Source organism: Macrobrachium nipponense, chromosome 20 (genome assembly GCF_015104395.2).
Source record: "Macrobrachium nipponense isolate FS-2020 chromosome 20, ASM1510439v2, whole genome shotgun sequence".
Lineage (NCBI taxonomy): Eukaryota > Metazoa > Arthropoda > Malacostraca > Decapoda > Palaemonidae > Macrobrachium > Macrobrachium nipponense.
Window position 1 is genome coordinate 75,062,312 of NC_061089.1, and position 22,951 is coordinate 75,085,262.

The following is a 22,951-nucleotide window of genomic DNA, read 5'->3' on the forward strand; positions in this document are numbered from 1 at the left end:
ATTCATCAACCTGATGACCTTCGAGGTCCCCAGGAGGTGTTGCATGAGAGTTCAGTTGGGCCAATTTTAGCCTATGCCGGCAGTCTATGAGTAGCCAATATTGATGGCTAAACTGAAGTCCAGGATCTTTATTAAGATGGTGTTGCGCGACCCTTCACATTTTACTTATATCTTTTAGCATCTTGAGGCAAACCTTGTGCCATGAAGCCTGTCAGACTATGTAACTTGGATAGCAAAATTGACGTCGCTCGTTTTGTTTAAGGCGGAATTCTTTTTCGGTTCGCACGGCAAAATTATCGTTGCACACTACAGTTAAGGCTGTGACTCGCGAGTTGGAGCTTATTGAAGACTAGGGACCATTTTTGTGATGCTGATGCTACCTTCATTTAATTACTCTTGCGTAATCTTGTGGTTCTTTCGTCCATACTTTAGCCAATATCATACCTGTTAACAAACTAGGCAGGAAGTTTGGTCATCAAATGATGAAATGAAAGATATTGAACACTTATTAGACATTTCGTAATTTAGTAATTGGTTAAGATGCTTTCCAAATTTATCTGCTGGCAACTATAATATTTAGTGGTGACATCCTTTACAGAAACAGAATCAGGGGTAAAAATAGTATATATATTTTCACAGATGGAGGGTGGTATTTGAACAGACACCAACTTTGTGTACAGTCAGTAGAACGCCCAGGTTTACCAATGCGTGATGAATGAAATCGCCAATCGGCTCTTTCTTGGTCTGTAGTAGCCTCCTCTTCCACAAAATTTTTTCGACTTCATCAGTTAGTCTTTTAAAATATCTCTTGGACAGTCAGTGAGATATGAAAAATCTCTCAAGTAATATAGTATCTATGAATTCGGTCATAATTTTTTGGCGCATTCAGTAGAGTGTATGCCTCCACAATGTCTGAAGTTTCTTTTGCCTGGATATGAAACTATATTTGACATGGTAATATGGACGGATCTTTGCAACGAAGCTGTCTTTCCTACAAGGTTTTACATAAATCCAATCAGGTTTTCAAGCACTGATTGGCAGATAGTCAGACAGTCAGTTCAACGAAAAGGAAACATTACGCCGAATTCTCCTCGGCGCAATCGAGTTTTCTTTACAGCATATAATGCTGCATGAGCCGCGATCCAAATGCACGATCATAGGTAACTTTAATCTTAATTAAAATAAAAGTCACTAAGCTAGAGGGCTACAATTTGGTATGTTTGATGATTGGAGGGTGGATATTCAACAAACTGATTTGCAGCCCTCTAGCCTCAGTAGTTTTTTTAAGATCTGTAGGCGGACAGAAAAAGTGCGGACGGACAGACAAAGCCATCTCAATAGTTTTCTTTTACAGAAAACTTAAAAGCACTAGAAACAAATTAACTGAATTTTTATTATTCTGTTCGTAAGTCATAGCAATCCACTAATGATTTAAGATGCAATTCTAATGGCAAACATTTAGATGGACCATTAAAACATAATATGCACAACGAAAGCATTGCTTAGGGTATTTGCTGCCCTAGTTACGCCCATTATTTTTGCCTTCTAGTTTACCTCTATTTTCGCTTCATTTCTTCCTTTTTGCTGTCCTGCATCTCTAACTACTACCACTTTCTGCAGGTTTTGAGGATTACTTCCGGTTCCACCTGCTGAGCCCGTGCTTCGTCTTATTTATTTTCTTGATCTCTCTATTTTTCTGCTAAAATAATCTAACTCTCTCTTTTTCAATATCCCAGTGTTTGTGTTTGTCTTTATGGCCTGATTTTCATGATAATTAGAAGCTGTGTGTGAATTAAACGAATCGACTGAATTGGTAAAACAGTTTTTAAGGTTATTTCCGTCGACCATTTAATCAGTTTCCCTAGGGAACACATATTTTCGCTAAATTATCTCCATAAATTCCTGTATTGTATATGTTTCCGTAGGTCGGCCCAACATTCCTCTCCTAGAGCAGATATAGAAATCCTCCTACAGAAATCTTGAATGACGCATCTCTTGTATTCGTAGGATATCTCAGAGTTTCACATTACATTCTATATTTAGTTCAAAGGTCCTTTGCTTCCCCGTTTCCATGCTTTTATTTCTGGTCGAGAGGATTTACCTTTTCTCATAACAAGAATGAATTTCCCTTCACATGTCTCATGCCTTGACTTGTCAAAGCTCCGACCATGCGAACCACTGCTGACGCTATTCCCTTGAAGCATTGAAACGGAGGTAGGATGTTCGGGTAAAATGCGTTTCGCTGTCTTGCAGTAACACGTCCTGTACACAGAGTGCTTTTGGTCATAACGTTTTTTCGTCCTGCTTCTTAAGGAATGGCAATATGGTTACAAATTTGTAAGCTTTATTCACTTTATTTTGGTGGCAAATAGGTTTAGGAGCTGCAGTTACCTTTTGTTATGAAATCTCGATACACACACACAATATATATATATATATATATATATATATATATATATATATATATATTATATATATATATATATAAATTATTGAACTCCTGTGCCGTCTTTCAGACTTATTCCTAATGTACGGAATTTAATTTCTCTATTTTATGCTCTGATGATAAGAATTGTATTCCCGTTCCCGGAACTTTGGTAATGAAAATATACTTATAACTGGAAATGATTGTTTCTGTTGGCCATACTGTTTATATATATATATATATATATAATATATATATATATATATATATATATATATATATATATATATACATATATATGTGTGACTGGTAAAAATGTTCTGTAACAACAGAATTCCATCTAATAAAAGGAGCCCATAAAAACAAAAACACCAAAATGTAGAGAGAAAAGTACTATATTTCAGAGACTGCTGTCTCTCTCTTCAGGTATATGAATGAGAAAAGTTTACAGAAAGGGTGGTATTTATACCAAGAGAACGTCCTGTGCTGGTACTTTTGTGACGTAGACTCCCTATTCACAAAAGTACCAGTAAAGGACGTTCTTTAGTTTTAAGGGAAAAATTATCCCCCTATTCAGATCATTTCCCATTGGCGCTTGACAAAATAATACAGTTTGTTGAATTATGTGCATCTAATAACGTATTTTCATTCGGGGAATCATTCTACAAGCAAAAATTCGGGTGTAGTATGGGTAGTCCTTTAAGTCCTGTTTTAGCCAATCTGTACATGGAATACTTTGAAACTACAGTAACAAATGCAATAAAACCCAAAAACATGCGGTGGATGAGATACGTGGATGACATTCTAACATTTTGGGATAATAGGTGGGGTAATTTTAATGAATTCCTCTCAAAATTAAACGCATTAGTGCCCAGCATCAAATTTAAAGTTGAATGGGAAACAGACAACAAAATTCTTTTTCTTGATGTTTTAATAATCAGAGACACGACAGAATACAAATTTACCATATACAGAAAACCAACGTTCTCACTTTCATATATTCACTACTTTAGCTATCACGACATTACTATCAAGATAGGTGTAGCTAGCAACCTATTCTTAAGAGCCTTACGAATTTGTTCCCCAGATTTCCTGGAAAAAGAATTTGAACTAATTCGCAAACAACTTTCGTCTTTAAAGTATCCTGACCATATAATTGAGAAAGCAATTCAAAAAGTAAACGTAATTTTCTACCGACCCCCTAAAGACAAGACCAGAGACACACCCAACAATAAAATAAAAATTCCTCACCTGGAGACGATTAAGAGAATAACCCACACCCTTGGGAAATCCAACCCTTTTGCATTTACCTACCCAAACACCTTAGCCAAATCCCTGATTAACGTCCAACAAAAGACATCTCCCAAGGACTCTGGGGTCTATGAGATCCCATGCCAAGACTGTGACCAATCTTACATCGGATTTACAGGTAAATCACTTCCCCAGAGATTAATACAACACAAACGGTCTGTTAGGTATGGACAACAGAATTCGGCTATTTTCAACCATATAAATGAACATAACCATGGAATAAACTGGAATTTGTCACGTGTAATTTATAGCAGCAACTGCCGGTACAAGAGTCAAATGATGGAATCGGCCTTAATAAAAGAGAAGCAGGTAATGAACATCTCAAAAGGCGCGTGGGTCTCAGATGTCGTCGACCAAGTTTTCATTCAACCAACGCTTAAGAAGATTAAAGGAAGATTATCAGCGGGGGTGACCTAAATTGGCTTACTTGTGGACGGATCTCTTGGTATAAATACCACCCTTTCTGTAAACTTTTCTCATTCATATACCTGAAGAGAGAGACAGCAGTCTCTGAAATATAGTACTTTTCTCTCTACATTTTGGTGTTTTTATGGGCTCCTTTTATTAGTATATATATGTATATACATATATATATATATGTATATATATATATATATATATATATATATATATATATATATATATATATATATATATATGTATATATATACATAAAATGTGTGTGTAGTAAGTTTTTTTCAAAGATTTTATTTTTACTGCGGTATTATTAGGATTTTGTGACCAAAGACACAAGAGGATGTTTCCTATTTTTTCTTCTTAGTTCCTTTGCGTTTTTCTCCGTTTATCGAAGTTTTCATTTTATTTGCATAACTCTTTTCCTTGGCTATCAAATTTATTCTTTCATCTCTCCGTTTCACATGTCACTTTCGCAAAGCGTCATTGCTGTAGGTTGCAAAAACATGTCAATATTGTTGGTCCACCTGTTGCGCATAACTAAAAATGAAATACGAAAACATTCCTTTTATATTTTGTCGCATCCTGACATATAGAAATAAAGTCTACACAGAAATAAATTCTACACAGAAATAAAGTCCCCAAAAATAGCATCTCTCGTTACGCTCTGCAATTTACACGTGAAATGGAAGAAAGCAGTAGAAAGAACTCGATTGAAATACTCCTAAGTATCTGACATAGATATAAAGAATAAAAAAAAAATAGTGCATATTTGACACTTAATAAAAGCAATAAAAACTACCAAGTATATTCTTTTCCATTCTTGATAAATTTGTACCGCACATGAGAACATCATATTCTCTCTTTTTACATTTTCACACCAGTATGTTTATATATGTGAGAAAAAAAAAAAAAAACGCATCAAATATTCTCTCCATGACGTATGTGTACAAGCACTAAAAATGTTTCATCGTACACGTAACAGAAAACTTGCAAAAACTCCCCAGTATAATCTCTGTTATTCCAGCATACACAAAACATTTCACTTTCACCTTGCACTTTCGTGTTGAAATAAATAGTTGCATATTCTGCAAGCATTATCGCTCATCTAAATGCAACGCTTTTCGCTCTCGACTATCTCGGCGTTTGAAGTGAAACCAGTTCTGAGGGACGAAAACATTTCCCGGATCATTTGGCTTTGTAGCTTTATCGATTGAATCTGATTGTTGGAAGCATCACCGGTTTATTACATTTGACAGCGTTATTGCGTTGAGTCCCGTACCATTTAAAAAAAAAAAAAAAAAAGACACGGGAGACATCCCATAACCGATTTTTTTTTTTTTTTTTTTTTGCACGACATCGTTTTATTACGTTATAAAACGAAATTACACAGAACAACGCTTTATTGGAGAAGGCCGTATTTATTCGCAGATCAAAGTTGTATTACGCACGGGAGTGATTTTGCATAAAACTACGGTTTGTTGCTTAAAACTGTTACGCTGAAGGAAATTTCATTTGATAAGCAACTATATTACGCACAACAACGTGAAAACAATATTATAGAGAAAGACAACTTTTAATTGCATAAGAGATTCTAATGACTCTGGAAATACTTAAGAATGCAAAGAATTCCACATCCTGACTATTTGAACCTCAAGTTGTTTATCTCCACACAGTTTCTGATGGATTGTGACAAATTATTATTATTATTTATTTTATTTATTTATTTATTTTTTGCTCTATCACAGTCCTCCAATTCGACTGGGTGGTATTTATAGTGTGGGGTTCCGGGTTGCATTCTGCTTCCTTAGGAGTCCATCACTTTTCTTACTATGTGCGCCGTTTCTAGTATCACACACTTCTGCATGAGTCCTGGAGCTACTTCAGCCTCTAGACTTTCTAGATTCCTTTTCAGGGATCTTGGGATCGTGCCTAGTGCTCCTGTGATTATGGGTACAATTTCCACTGGCATATCCCATATCCTTCTTATTTCTATTTTCAGATCTTGATACTTATCCATTTTTTCCCTCTCTTTCTCTTCAACTCTGGTGTCCCATGGTATTGCGACATCAATGAGTGATACTTTCTTCTTGACTTTGTCAATCAACGTCACGTCTGGTCTATTTGCACGTATCACCCTATCTGTTCTGATACCATAGTCCCAGAGGATCTTTGCCTGATCGTTTTTCTATCACTCCTTCAGGTTGGTGCTCGTACCACTTATTACTGCAAGGTAGCTGATGTTTCTTGCACAGGCTCCAGTGGAGGGCTTTTGCCACTGAATCATGCCTCTTTTTGTACTGGTTGTGTGCAAGTGCCGGGCATTCGCTTGCTATGTGGTTTATGGTTTCATTTTTCGTATTGCACTTCCTACATATGGGAGAGATGTTATTTCTGTCTATCGTTCTTTGAACATATCTGGTTCTTAGGGCCTGATCTTGTGCCGCTGTTATCATTCCTTCAGTTTCCTTCTTTAGCTCTCCCCTCTGTAGCCATTGCCATGTGTCATCGCTGGCTAGTTCTTTAGTCTGTCTTTTGTATTGTCCGTGCATTGGTTTGTTGTGCCAGTCCTCTGTTCTTTTTGTCATTCTCCTGTCTGAATATTTCTGGGTCTTCGTCTACTTTTATAAGTCCTTCTTCCCATGCACTCTTTAGCCACTCGTCTTCACTGGTTTTCAGATATTGCCCCAGTGCTCTGTTCTCGATGTTGACGCAGTCCTCTATACTTAGTAGTCCTCCTTCCGTTCGTGTTATGTATAGTCTGTCTGTATTTGCTCTTGGGTGTAGTGCTTTGTGTATTGTCATATGTTTCCTGGTTTTCTGATCTATGCTGCGGAGTTCTGCCTTCGTCCATTCCACTATTCCTGTGCTGTATCTGATTACTGGCACTGCCCATGTGTTTATGGCTTTTATCATATTTCCGGCGTTGAGTTTTGACTTGAGTATCGCCTTGAGTCTCTGCATATATTCTTTCCTGATTGTGTCCTTCATCTCTCAGTGTTTTATATCCCCTCCTTCCATTATTCCCAGGTATTTGTATCCTGTCTCATCTATGTGTTTGATGTTGCTCCCATCTGGTACCTTTATCCCTTCAGTTCTCGTTACTTTGCCTTTTTGTATGTTGACTAAGGCGCATTTTTCTGTTCCAAACTCCATCCTGATGTCCCCAGATACAATCCTTACAGTCTGGATTAGGGTATCTATTTCCTGGATGCTTCTTACCAAAATATTTAATTAATTATATTATTCGTTATTATTTATTTAAATTATTTATTATTATTATTATTATTATTATTATTATTATTATTATTATTATTATTATCATCGAGAATGAACATTCGTATGAAGCAAGCTGAAAGGAATTTCAAAGTAGACTTCCACATAATTGAACAACTTAAAAAAAAAAAAAAAAAAAAACAACGAATGGCAAAATTAACAGTCAAAGATACATAACCGTTTGAAGGAGGCAGTGAAAGCAGACAAATGAGATAAACGAAAAAGGCTGGGATCATACTTTAGGGACGAATGAGGTACCATCTTGCTACTGCCGTGAAGTGCAGGAGGGAGATCATTCTTTTTCAGGATCGTGAAAATAACATTTAGGGGTTATATATATTTGAAGTCAGTGGCATGTTTTGCTGCTACTATGTTCTTATACAGATTCTCAATTAGTCTATACATCCTCTCTTACCAGTAGAGAAAAAGAAGTTTAGCTGCAGAAAATACACACACACACACACACACACACACACACACACACACACACACATATATATATATATATATATATATATATATATATATATATATATATATACAGGCACACGCATATACGTACACACAAGTGTGGGTGCTATTCCTGAAATATTTCTTTGAATGTCTGTTGACCTTGGCAGTGAGTCAAATGCTTTGTGACAGGTCAATTGTGGTGGTGAGTAGCGAAGTTAAGGGAATACTTGCGAGGGACCACAAACGTTCACCGAGAACGACGAAATGAGAATCCCGAGATTAACCTCCTGTGTAGTCACTTCTTCTTTGGGGAAGGCATATTTTGACGATGTTTATATACACTTACTTATATACAAAAGTATATGCATAATAATCTCATAATATATATATATATATATATATCTATATATATATATATATATATATATATATATATATAAACTAATAAAAGGAGCCCATAAAAACACCAAAATATAGAGAGAAAAGTACTATATTTCAGAGACTGCTGTCTCCCTCTTCAAGCAGATGAATGAGAAAAGTTTACAGAAAAGGTGGTATTTATACCAAGAGGTCCATCCACAGGCAAGCCAATTTAGGTCACCCCCGCTGATAATCTTCCTTTAATCTTCTTAAGCGTTGGTTGAATGAAAATCTTGTCGATCGTATCTGAAATCCATGCTCCTTTTGAGATGTTCATTACCTGCCCCTCTTTTATTAAGGCCGATTCCATCGTTTGACTCTTGTACCGGCAGTTGCTGCTATAAATTAATGTGACAAATTCCAGTTTATTCTATGGTTATGTTCATTTAACGTCCAACGAAAGACATCTCCCAAGGACACTGGGGTTTATCAAATCCCATGCCAGGACTGTGACCAATCTTACATCGGATTTACAGGTAAATCACTTCCCCAGAGATTAATACAACACTTACGGTCAGTTAGGTATGGACAACAGAACTCAGCTATTTTCAACCATATAAATGAACATAACCATAGAATAAACTGGAATTTATAGCAGCAACTGCCGGTACAAGAGTCAAATGTTGGAATCGACCTTAATAAAAGAGAGGCAGGTAATGAACATCTCAAAAGGAGCATGGATTTCAGATACGATCGACAAGAAGATTAAAGGAAGATTATCAGCGGGGGTGACCTAAATTGGCTTGCCTGTGGATGGACCTCTTGATATAAATACCACCTTTTCTGTAAACTTTTCACAGTCATCTACTTGAAGAGGGAGACAGCAGTCTCTGAAATATAGTACGTTTTTCTCTATATTTTGGTGTTTTTATGGGCTCCTTTTATTAGATGGAATTCTTTTGTAACAGAACATTTTTACTAGTCATATATATATATATATATATATATGTATATATAACATATATATATATATATATATATATATATATATATATATATATATATATATATATCATATATATGTATATATATACATATATATATATATATATATATTACATATATATATATATGAGAGAGAGAGGAGGGAGAGAGAGAGAGTCAGAGGAGACGAGAGAGAGAGAGAGAGAACGAGCTTGTGTGTATATGCTTACAATTTTGCGTAGTGAAATTTATCCAATTTTTTCAGGTTCTTGTAGCTTGCAGTTGCCAGGAATAATTACTAACTGCCTTCTATTAATTATGCTTCGAGACGCCCTCTTGCTCTTCATAACCCATATATTTTAACGTTTGTAGCTTTATCCCCCATTATGCATAAATGCAAATGCTTTGCTTTGTTAAATACTGATGGCGCAGCGCTGGTTTCTTGTCATCGTTGTATTAGCAGAAATCTAAGTCTGTTTACTCTCTGGTAAGCTATCTGTGTTTTCTGCTGTCATTAACTCTTTTATTATTATTTCTCAGTTTTGCTGTTTTGACTGGATGGAATTACACTTTTATTTAAAGTAACATCATATACGTATAAGACCGGTAGGTATTTCCATTTTGACTGTATCTGTCTACCACTGTAACTCAAACATGAACTATAATTCGAGGAAACAATCTCCCTCTCTCTCTCTCTCTCTCTCTCTCTCTCTCTCTCTCTCGAGGCTCAGCGTTGCTGTAAAGATTAGGTTCTTATTTTCAACAGGCAGAAACCTTATTTAATTAACAGACTTAAATAGCTTAGAAATTCGGGAATAATGAAAGGCGTAATGTTTCATTGGTATAATGTAAAAATGAAAGCTATTACAAATTTTTTTCAGTATGAAAAGAAAGCTTGAATCTTGTTGCATAAGAACATCTAAATGAGAATGAATTATATTTAAGAGAAGTAAATTAAGAAATAAGTACAGTGAGATGATAGCGATGATAGTAATAAGACAATGGATAGGTTTCTCGTATTTGTACAAGATAGATCAGAGACACCTTATATATTTCATTTATTTGCTCTTCGTTTAGCCCAATATTTTCTCGCAACTTCAGCCTGACTTCTTCAGTTCTCGGAAAGCCAAGGTTCGTATATGAAGTTAGGCAACCTGGAGGAGATCAGGTTTAACCTGCATGTCAGGTTTTCCCACTCGGATCACGTTTATCCAAGAAATCACGCTTGGAGGATCCACAGAAAAGGGAATAACTCGTGTTTCGAAGTGTAAGGCATGGTGGTCTCTGCTCCCTGGTGAAAGGTCTGGTAATTCAGTTCGCTGACTTTAAAAGGTCGGATATTTCATTTCATAATGTCATGTGTGTAAACCTACAAGAAAGTAGGTTTTCTTGGTTGCCAACTGTTGCAATTTTTTCGTATTGTTTCATGATAGGAATTGCGGTTTCCTCAATTCATATAAACTTAGACTTGAACTATTATCACAATTATCTCTTCTCCGTAATCATTATTGTGCCATCTGCTTCTCTCAGTCCCCTTCTTGCTTCTTGCGTCTACCCTCATCGAACCTCCTTTAGCATTTTGGAGTTTCTTTCTGCTATATCCTATGTAAATCATTTCTAAACTTTACCTTGATGAACTTTTAATTATGATATTTATTAACGAGTACGACTCATGAACTTGTCTTAAAGGGATCTTTAATTTTAGTAACATCGGCCCTAAAATGACTTTGTGTTACTTACGTGTGCGTAATTATCAGTGTATGATAATGACAAAAAGAAATGTAGAAAACGCCAACCTTGTCTTGCCATTATTTGGGAGATATTTTTTTTTACTTCCTTAATATTTCTCATGTTGATTTATAAATGTCGAAAAAGTCAAACCTGATCTCATTTTTTAAGGGATGATTTTCCCAGCTGACATCTCATGGACTGATATATACAGGCGATGTCCCAAGAATAAAATGCTATCCCAACATTATTTGGAGGATATTAGTTTACTCAGCTGATATCTCAAGTGTTATTGATATAATATATTTTTTAATGTGGACGTTTATTTTTCCGGGGAACTGAAATGATTCTGCACGCATCAGGTATTTTGCCTACGTTTATAAACGTCAGTATGTATACAGATTTATTTCAATATATTTCCTTTATCTTTGTAAATCTGTCTGCCAGCCTTTCTTCAGAATTCTTAGCAAAACTAATTTTTTTCTATGCATTTTCAGGTAATGGTAAAAACGTTAAAGGGAATATGAAACAGACTGAAAAAAGGGTATATTTCTCACACATCAATTAATTTTTTAATTAAATATAGTATAATAGATTCATTATCAGCTTTTTATGAATATCATGAAGAAGGGCCTGTAAATAACTCTCATTATTATTATTATTATTCTTAGCAATACTCCCTTTTACTTAGGGTTGTTTAAAAACCTTGTGAAAACAAGATGAATTTTACAACCATTTTGATTGTTGTTATTATTACCACAATTGTATATGGAATTGTTCACATATATGTCGTGTAAAACGAGAAAGCAATAGTAACCCTAATTATGAACAGTTAAAGAGCCTTGTGACGTAGCAACATACAAATGGGCTGAGACAAAGGAAAGGACCTTCCCGGGGATTTATGGATTTGTCTCTTCTGGGGAGAGGAAGCAGATCTGTTTCCATTACCGGGACAGGAAAGGATAAAGACTTACAGGATTTGATCCCAGAAGATCCAAAGGGCATATATACAGGGGCCGAGAGCATCGCGTTTAGACCTTTGTTAGTATCCCCGGTTTTCCTTATTTATTCAGTTTAAATTATTAATATTTTATATATATATATAGATATATTTATATAATAATAAATATATATATTACAAGTTAGATGGGAAATAATTTCACTTAAATAATTCGATTGCTATAGTTTTTTTTATTTTGAACCCGTTTGAATTACTGAACACACGTATCTAATACATTATAGACTAAAGTTTTTTTTTTAACTTTTAATAAGTAATAAGTGATTTCTTCCGTTTATTCCCATTTCTAGAACTTCTTGTTGTACGTAGTGAACAAACATACCTGACCTAATATGAGATTGTGACGACATGAGTGTAGGCTTAGTAATTACTGTGTTCAAATGGGTGAAGTTTCCCTCCAAGATTTCAGGTCCGGAAAACGGTCAAATTGCCGCTACGAAACGTACCTACGGATCAAACATTTCCAATGAGAAAAGGAAGGGCGATACGTTAAAGAGAGACTTACTACATCTTTCCTCAGTCATAGGAGAAAAGAAGAAATATCTTTATCAATTCTTGGTTGAAGGAAAAACGGAAGGGACGTAAGAACAGGTCGTGTGACAATAATTAAGGAGGATGGAGCAAGTTGAATGGATCGATCAGCCGACGAATGACGTTGGAATTGAGATGTTGGAATTGAGATGTTGGAATAGATGGGAGGGAGGGTAAATTGGATGGTTTTCGATTCCGCATATATTACAGGGAGAGGTGTTAGTTAAGGGACTGTATTCGTCGCTAAAGCAGAAGACAGGGAGAGAGGAGGAAAGGATGGAGACACTTGATAAAATAAGAGGAATGAAAGGTTTGAAGTGGAGAACGTTGGTGTGTGTAAGAAAAGATTAATGGTTAATTTGCGTGGTATCACATAAAAGAGTCACAAAGAGTTACAAGGATTAGGATTTCTCCAAGACATTAGTCTATCCGAGGAGACATCATGTGCTCACTTATCTCTAGGAACAGATTTTACCATTCATTCACAGTGTCCTAATGATCTTGTCTAGCTTTCTTTTAAACTCTTTCACACTGTTACTGTTTATTAGATATGTCATATATCTTTTATGTAAAGTTCCCACAATGAGATGTATTATGCTGCATCTCCTCAGCTCTAGTTTCCATCCATTATTTCTTGTCTGGTTTTCGTTTAATGTGAAGAGGTTACGGTCTACTTTTGTTATGCCTTTCAGTATTTTGAATGTTTCTATTAGTTGTCCTCGCAATCGTCATGTTTCTAAGTCATACATGTTCAAGCTCTCTTGTCGTCTTTGGTAACCTATTTGCCTGATAAATGTAATTAACTTTGTGGTTCTTGCTTGTACCACTTCTATTCTATTTTTGTCCTTGCTTCGTGTTGGTGGCCAAAACTGTACTGCATATAGAAAAGAGAGAGAGAGAGAGAGAGAGAGAGAGAGAGAGAGAGAGAGAGAGAGAGAGAGCATAGGAATGCAAGAAAACAAAGTTTGCAATGAACTGACAGTAATAAATTATATATTTGCGCTCGCGAGTCATTGTTTGTTTATTCATACTTATCCGTTTAGTTTATCACATATTCAATCACCCTGAGAACAGGTAATTTTTGACGAATTACTCAAAATTCTTGGAAAATTTTCTGTTTTCGCAACTTACAAGTATCCTCTTTTTCTCATGTTATAGTAATTAAAATCTCCAGGTGCTGTCATTGCAACTTACAGTACTATTGGCAACATAAGTAAATTGTTATCAACATTAAAGACCTACCAAGTTCAGAACTGATTACAGAGTTCCTGTCATCCCAGTTGTTTCCAGCCTAAACCGTCCATATTGTAAGAGATTGTATGAAACACGTAGCATTCTGTTGAATATAGTACTGAATATTCTGTCACCTTACATACGTGGGATTTTGGTCGGCAGGAAATGCTGCTTGATCTCACCTTTTTTAAAAATTTTTCTCAAAGGTAGAAACCTCCCAAAAACTCCTCTAATCAAGAAACAGATTCTTACGATATCAATACCCAGATTCACCTTCAGTTTCAAGGAACTTATTTGGAAGACGTGTTTTGGAGTGTGTAAAATGAGCATGATTTAGAATTAAATTTCTTGAGGTTACTTTGAGTGGTCGATCACATTGTCCATCTGTATTTATCTACCTGTACGTAATATGTATCAGAGTATTATTTACGAAAAGGTCATGATTTTGAAAACGATAACACCAACTTTTCCCCTGATTTTCACCAGTACATGCAAAGTTTTCTTCACATTGTAATGGTCCTGTTAATGATGGTTAATTATTTGCTTAATCCAAGATTGGCTGAGTCACTGATAACTTGTTTGCTTCTTAGTCCAAGATTGACCTGGAACCGTGAGAGGTTGCTACCAAATCCGTGTTCAGATATTGATTGGGTTGACCTGGGGCTCTGAGAGCTTGTTACCGTATTCCTTAATCCAAGATTATTAAGCGCTTCGTAGCCAATTGCGTAAACCGGAATTAAGTGGAGTAGTAAGGTTCTGTTTTTTATTTCTTAATCCGAGATGGACGAGGTCGTTGATGGCTTATTAGTGGATTTTATTTTTCAAGAATTACTGTTCATTTAGGGCCTGTTACTCTATTTCTCAATCCGTGATTGTTTGGGATGCATTTATCCAGTATTGATTTTTGTTAGTAGGAACCTATTACATTCTAAATTCTAGATTTTTTCAGTCATTAAGTACTTGTTTCCTTACATATGTGTTCATTCAAGACTGACCGGATGAGTGAGTGCTTCTTAGGTTATTTCTTAAACCAAGGTTAACATGGGAACTTATTTCTGAATCAAAGATTGATTTGGTATCTCATTCCTTAATCAAAGGTTATATAACTGGTTGAGTGGGTGCATGTTATTTTTTCCCCCTATAAGATTGATTGGGTCAGTGAGAGTCTTGTTACCCTTTTCCTTAATCCAAGATTGACTGGTTCAGGCCGTTTTGTTTTTTACCTCCTTCTTAAACCCAAGATTATTTGATTGATTGCGTGTTACATCATTCCTTAGTCCATGATTGACTGGGCCAGTGAGGGTGTTACCTCATTCCTTGAAGTGTTTGAAGGTGTCTCGGCTTTAACCACATCTGCGTCTCAAACCACCTCATTTATGGGACGATAATGGGAAGGATCACGGTAAAGTTAGTAAGAAAAATAGAAGGTGAAAAGAACATCTGGCATTTTAATACCAGTGACAGAAATGCAAATTGAAAGTTAGATGACCATTATCTTAATGAAGCATTATGATTCAGATGAATATAAATGTCCGAGAGAGACTAATTGTCCAGGGGCATCCCCCTTTCTAAGGGAAACGCCGGACTGTATGAAATCATATTGTATGAAACGCCATGTGATCCATATACTGTACTTACTTCTCAGCATGTAATCCAGGCAATCTACGAGCAATAAACGCACTTCAACGCAGTGTATTTATCTATCACAAACCATTGAACAAATATATATAGTAATTTACTGTAATTCATACAGTATTTCACATGCACGATGGAGTTGCGAAATTACTTGATTACTGACGCAGTATTGGACGTAACAGGTACACTCGCATCAAAATAACGGATAGGGGTTTTACGTGTCTGGGAGCCTTGATAGATCAAAGTAAAATTGATGCTGCCTTTGACTCTCATTACTCATTAATCAGTCATGATAATTCATCTACGTTGACATTTCCACTTTCAGAAGGTGTTTGCTTAGTGACGGTGATTCGATGATTTGCATCTCATAAATGTTTTAACTATTGAATCTCCTGTGTAGATTTATGTATAATAGCATATTCTCTGTATGTCTTGGCTGTCTACAGTTGCAGCAAACAGACTTCATTCCAATGTCTGATCTAATATATTCAATGCAATAAAGCAGCAGAATCTTGAAAATAGAAGATGAAAGTAGGTAGAGAACTTCCTTTGATCACTTACGTTGAACACTATACAAGGGGCGTAAATAATTATGACTGGAAGAGAGAGAGAGAGAGAGAGAGAGAGAGGAGAGGATAAGAGAGAGAAGTCGAGAGAGAGAGAGAGAGAGAGAGAGAGAGAGAGAGAGAGAGAGAGAGAGAGAGAGGATACATTTATTCCTTCTTTCATTTATAGATCCCATTCTTTTTAATGTTTGTTACTCCCGTTTACGAACTACATTTAAGAGGAATGATACCAAAATCTACACATCGTTTTGATGGAATTTACATAGAAGTTTTGATTGGTGTGTGTGTGTATATGTATATATATATATAATATCTATATATAATATATATATATAATATATACATATCTAGTATATATATAGATATATATACTATATATCATACATGGTGTAGCATGTCTGTGCAAATATTTTGTGGAATGAAAGAAAAAGTAATTTTGAGCAGAAAATGTTCCATAAACATACATTTTAAGGCTTTTCTCGCCGAGGGGGAACCTTATAATAACCGTTATCATTCATTACTGCTGCTTTCATGCGATGGAGGTTGGTAGTGAGAAGCCGGGGCAGCCTTGGATGTGGGGGGAGGGCAGGGTGTCAATAGGAGGAGGATGGAGCGATTAGGCCGATGTGAATAAAGTGCCTCCTAATCAAATGTATTATTTAGATTTTGAAGAAAAAAAAATGCATGCATCATCGAATCTCTTTCCCTCCCTGTCAGCGGTATTTCCCTCTCCATCTAAATTATTCATCAGAACTAGTCATAGGTGTAGACCTAGTCATGATTCCTGCTTCAACAATTCCGTTAAAAGGCAGCAAGAGAGAGAGCGCGCTAAAATACAACGTTCACTTATGATCGTGGCTCAGTAGCATTTACACTATTCACTTGATATATAAAGCCATATGCTACTGCTGTTAGCTAATCATTAAAGTTAGCTTACTTACAAGAAAAAGACTCGTTATAATTAAAAGACTATTAATCCACTTGCCTCATTCACTTAGGAAGAAGAAGAAGAAGAAGAAGAAGAAGAAGAAGAGAGAAGAGAGAGAGAGAGAGAAGAGAGAGAGAGAGAGAGAGAGAGAGAGAGAGAGAAACGCACATCCCAGGCTACCCCAGCTTCTCTTTACCAACTCCATCGTGAGCAGTAATGACAACGGTTATTTTAAAGTTCCCCTTACCTGTGTATGTATAGGGTGTAACATGAGTTCATGCAAATATTTTAGGAATGAAAGAAGTAATTTTGAGCAGAAAATGTTCTATAAACACATGCATTTTAAGGCTTCGTTTGTCGGTGAGGGGAATTTTAAAATAACCATTGTCATTCATTATTGCAGCTTTCATGTGTTGGAGGTTGATAGTGAGGAGCTGGAGTAGCCTGAGATGGGGTTGGGGACGCGCGGTTGAAGTGAATAAGACAAGTGGATTGATAGTCTTTAAATTATGATTCTTTTTCTTGCAAGTAATCTCATTTAAACTATTAGGCAACGGCGGAAATGTATGGCTTTATGTATCAAGTGGGTAGTGTAAATGTTGCTGAGCCACGTTCATTTGTGAACATTGAATTCTAGCGCTCTCTATCCTGCCGCCTCGTCATCGAATTATTCAACCAGGAATCATGACTAAGTCTACGCCTTTGGCTGGTTATGATGAATACTTTGACACATTTACAACAGACATTAATTTAGAAATCCCCTCCTGATGGTTTTTCAGGATTAAGAGAATGCAATTAACGCCGTTTTAGTCAGCAAAACACCGAATAATATATGAGGCTTGTATAATAGAATGCATCATATACCTAGAGGGATGGGACTCAAAATAATCTGAGAGAGAGGAGAGAGAGAGAGAGAGAGAGAGACGAGAGAGAGATAGAGAGAGAGAGAGAAGAATGAGAAGCGGCAAAAGCTGGATTAAAAAAGCATATTATATAGAGAAAAACTTATGCAACTAATTCTTCCTAATGTTTAGGTAATATGATACCCAGTACATTTTTTTACCTTGTTGGAATTTAATGGAGGACTAAACAACACAAATCAAATAATGGAAAGGCTGCATGATAATTGGGAATAAAGATTTAAGGAGAACATTTGGAAATAAATGGAAGGACTTACAAATGGTATTATAAGGGAAATGACAGAATTTCCATATGCAGATGAAAGGAAGATGGAAAAGGGTCGGCATGTTTTTAGTACAACCCCTGAGAGAATAATAGGAGTGTCAGCTGGGCTCCTCCTACGGGTACCAGAAGAATAACATGGGGAGGGGGGGGGCTGGGGGGGGGGAGGGGGGGGGGGCTTTCAGAGACCTTTGGGCTCAAGCAGCGTTGAAGCGATCTAATATATATATATATATATATATATATATATATATATATATATATATATTAATAACCAGTAGATTCTACGTACATATTTATCTAAACCTATAAAAAGCAGTACGGATTTGCCCACTTGACTACGATGGTGAGGATGGGTCTACTCCAGCTCTAGTATATATATATCTGAAAACGACAGGTATATATATATATATGAGAGAGAAAAATTAGACTTATCCGCATACTATGCATAAAGTATGATATCTTATTTTTCATATACTTATATATATATATATATTATATATTCTTATGTATATATATATATATGAGGATAAGTCTACTCCCTCTCATACCTGTCGTTTTCAGATATATATTCACTAGAGCTGGAATAGACCCATCCTCACCATCGTAGTCAAGTGGGCAACCGTTTTTATTGCTTTTTAGGTTTAGATAAATATGTACGTAGAATCTACTGGTTATTTTTACCAGATACATATGAAATTGTAATAGCCACAATGCCCTCTTAACTTCTCAAATTCTTTGTTAATTTTTGGATACGCTTGTCACTACAAAGCTCTGAGTTCCAACTTCCAAGTGTTTTTTTTTCCCTTTTTTTTCTTTTTAAGAAATCATGATGTGCTGTAGCGGAAACGAATTCGCGATGCCATAATCACGGCAGGGTGACGATGCTGACCTGACCAGCTCTAGTAAATATATATCTGAAAACGAACAGGTATATGTATGTATGAGAGGGAGTAGACTTTTATCCTTCTCGTGGTCAGGTCGGCAACGTCACCTCGTCGTGATTAAGGTATCGCGGGTTCGTTTCCCGCTACCGGACATCATGATTTCTTCAAATTTCTTTGAATTTGGAGTAAGGTAGAGGAGACTAAGATCGGACAATACGTATTTTAAGGCGTCGATCGGCCTCCAGGGCCTGTCCTAATGGCTGAAGGCGTTGCTTAGCAGTAGAAGACGAGTCTGATCTTCCAGGAAGCGAGGCATTACCTATGAATAATGACCAGTATGTCACAAAAGATTAAATTTATTTTTAAAGTTACTAATATGGCAGGGGAAGAAATTTGATTATGTGTATGGTCAGGAATTACTATCACTTCCCGTATTGCGCATTCATCTAGTTGAAATTAGGATGCTTTTGTTAATCTATTGTGGTTCCAAAGTGAAATAGTCCAGCTAAAGTGAGAAAATAGTTAATGACATGAGGTAATTAAACACTGATATTTATGTCCATGGTCATTACAATGAAAATAATATTTATCCAAAGATCTATAGTTTCAGAGAACAGTATAAGGATATACAGGTCAAGATGTCAGTTTCTTATTTTCCAGTATGGTATTTGTGAGAAAAGTGTGAGGAGTATGGAAGTGTGAAGTCGAAACAGGTTGCCTCAAGAAGCTTTGTCTCTGCTATTGTCTTTGCTGCTGCTGATTTGTTTATTGAGCCCCGTTGTTGTTGTAGGTGTTTCTTTTTCACACAGCTGTTGTTTATTATTGTTACATTATTTATTTTATATAAGTCATAGAAAGGTTATACGAAAAAACTTTCTGGTTTATTCTTAAGTATGATTAAGTAAGGGCACACTAGTTTGATGGGTGCTCTAATGTTCCGTAAGAGAAAGCGAGTGAATGTTGTAAGTATCTTACTTCTATATTTCACCGATGGCCAAAGTAACACGTTCTCTTAGCAAGTCTTCGTCACTTTCAAAATAATCCCCCATGTGTGTATAGTACTGTCCCTCCATAAAGTCTGTGAACCGTTCATCTTCATAATCACTACCTTTCCCGTTTATAAATCACCTTCGTGGTTTAGGCAAATTACCCTGAAGCCTCATGAAAAAAGCCCCGTCACTGAGAGTTTTCCCGATCATAACATCGAAGTTATTACATCGGAAAAGTTTGGGGGACGAGCGAGTTTATTTTTGTCTCATAATCATAAAGATTTTAATGATGGATTTCCATTTCATTGACGGAAATCGATGATACGAATATCAGGTGATGTATGAATTGTAAGAGATTTTTAAAAAATTTTTTCACTGGTATTTTCTTTGCCAGTATTTTGAGGTTCACTTCCTATATGTTTCAAGTAATTAAAATTGTTAAGTTCGTTCGAGTATCATATATTTACACTAAGCATTATCCTACATAAATACACACTATATACATATATATATACATATATATATATATATATATATATATATATATATATATGTATGTATATATATGTGTACTATATATATATAATATGTGTGTGTGTATGTATATGGATCAACAACTTAAACTAGCAACACTAACATTAAATGGTGGAGTACTGTGAGCAACTGTTAGGCTCCCACTAAAATCTCAGGAATAATATCCTAAGATCTGGCACTGGCAGTACACGTTGAGTGGCACTGTTGGACTACAGGAGGAGGCACACAACGGGGGCGGTCTACACGAATTGCAAAGCAGTAAACGTTGTAACACAGTACCAATGACGGTAAACTTAGGTAAAATGATAAAAGGCAAAATGAAAATTACACAAAATACTTGAGTAATCAACGCCTCAATATTACGTAAATGCAATGAAATCACTATTAGCAAAGTAGCACGCACAAATATCACTTCACACTTAATTCACGAGAATATCATAATTGCTATAACTCACGTGGGTCTCTGACAGAAATGGGAATATGAGAAACTGTTGGAACAGGGAATGAGTGCAAGGAATAGTAGGTGAATGGCCGATAGAACAATTTCCAATTTCAATTACCTTAGTCCGTGGACGGGATGGGCGTAGATCGAGCCAGGACGTCAGAGGAAGGTCTATGTTCACTTGCAGGGCTTTACCAAGGAATCAAAGAGGAAGGCGATCCTCTTGAGGTAGTGCCCTCAGGAACTTCAGGAACATTAACTTCGGTAGGGGTGTTAGGGTGGACGTTTAGACAGAGTCCGGTCAGAGAACAGTGAATGGGATGAGACTGGAGGACCGGTTAGGGTGTAATGCAGGGATACTACCGCACATGCTGGCTAGGGCAAAGTCCAATTTGGTAGGCCAGGTCAGGCCATATTTATACTCCGTTTTAGGGAATCTGGAAGTACCCTGTCCAAACTGGATGTGTCTCTCCCAAAACTGGATTGATCGGCTTGGATCCTTTCATCTCTGCTGCTGATCCTTGGCAGGTACCTGAAAGAGGTCATTGGACCCTGGCAGAGGAGGTGTGGAAAAAGGAGAACAATAGTTTTAGCTTGGGTCGAGAGACTCGGGTCAGTAGGCGTTAATGCAGGTGTGAGAAGGTGGAGTCGTTGATGCAGAAAACTCCCACAACAATATCGAGGGAAAGTGTCAGGTAAAAATGGGTAAGGGTCTGGTCAGACTTAGCTCGTGTGAGATGGTGTGAATTCTGGCAAATGAAGGGGATGCTACCAGTTATTGGCTTCTGTCAAATTAGGTCGGGGACTGTACTACAGTAACAAAGGGGCCGTGATTCCTGTAAGTGTCGGTGTCCCTTTTTGGGATTTGGTGTATGGCCAGTAGCTGGGTATGACAAGCACATGACAAGCGAGAAATCAAGTTTGAAGAGTTGTTAAAGTGAAATTAGGAATGTTTTATGTTTTCCACCTACGACTTGTAGGCTACGAGACAGTTTAGAAAAAAAAAATAAGGCTAAGTGTTCTCACGGCTTTCAACAACATCCCGACAATAAAGGATTGTTTTACTGTGTCTGATATGGAGCAACTTAGTCTAATTTCATCGGTTTTCCCTCCTATTACAATTCTACCTCACCCTCAAAATTTCCCTTTACATGATTCACTCAAAATGTTAAGTTTGGCCAAAGAAAAGAAAAATAAAGAGGTACAAAAAGACGCTCGTAGCAATATATTATAGTAGATATATATATATATATATATATATATATATATTTATTTATATTGATATATAAACATACATATACGTATATATACATATATATATATGTATATATATATATATATATATTTTTTTGTTTTTTTATTTATTTATTTATTTATGTTCTTTTAATAGCCTTTACCAAACTTTTTATCGTCAAGGAAATGCAGGACAAGTTTCAGATTGCCTTTAACCACTTGAAGCTTATCAGTTCATTTACATTTGTTCATTTCCTGTTTTAGTCAAAGGACCTGTTATGCAACACAGGAATTCTCAACTGTTTCTTCAACAATAGCACAGCAAAGGGCCAAATTCCGAATTCCTTCACCAAGACTATTTATTCGGCCTTGCCCTAATTTTCATTATCGTCTCCTTGTGCTTAGTATACACCGGGAATTTTGGAAATTCTACTTTACTATAGTAGTGTTTCTAGTATATTTGGATTGCATAATGCTTTTTACATGGTGATGGACTCTAAAGGATAATTGAGTTCAATTGCAAAGATGTCATAAAGAATTTTGTGAAATGTATCTGCCACTTCAGTCTGTTTCCCAAAATAATTCAAGAGATTTTATTTCGTGTTTGATTGGATGAGAAGTGGATGGCAAGAAAAAAATTATTGTTTACAATTTTCACAGGTTAACTAAGTCAATATCACAGATTAAGTAAATTAACTTAGTGTCTTTTTAAAATTAAAATGCATAACAATATTTTTTTTGTGAATTAATAAAATGCATATAAACAAGTTGTTTTAAAGATGGCAGATAGTTTTCTTATTAAAGCTGCTCATTTTTATCCCG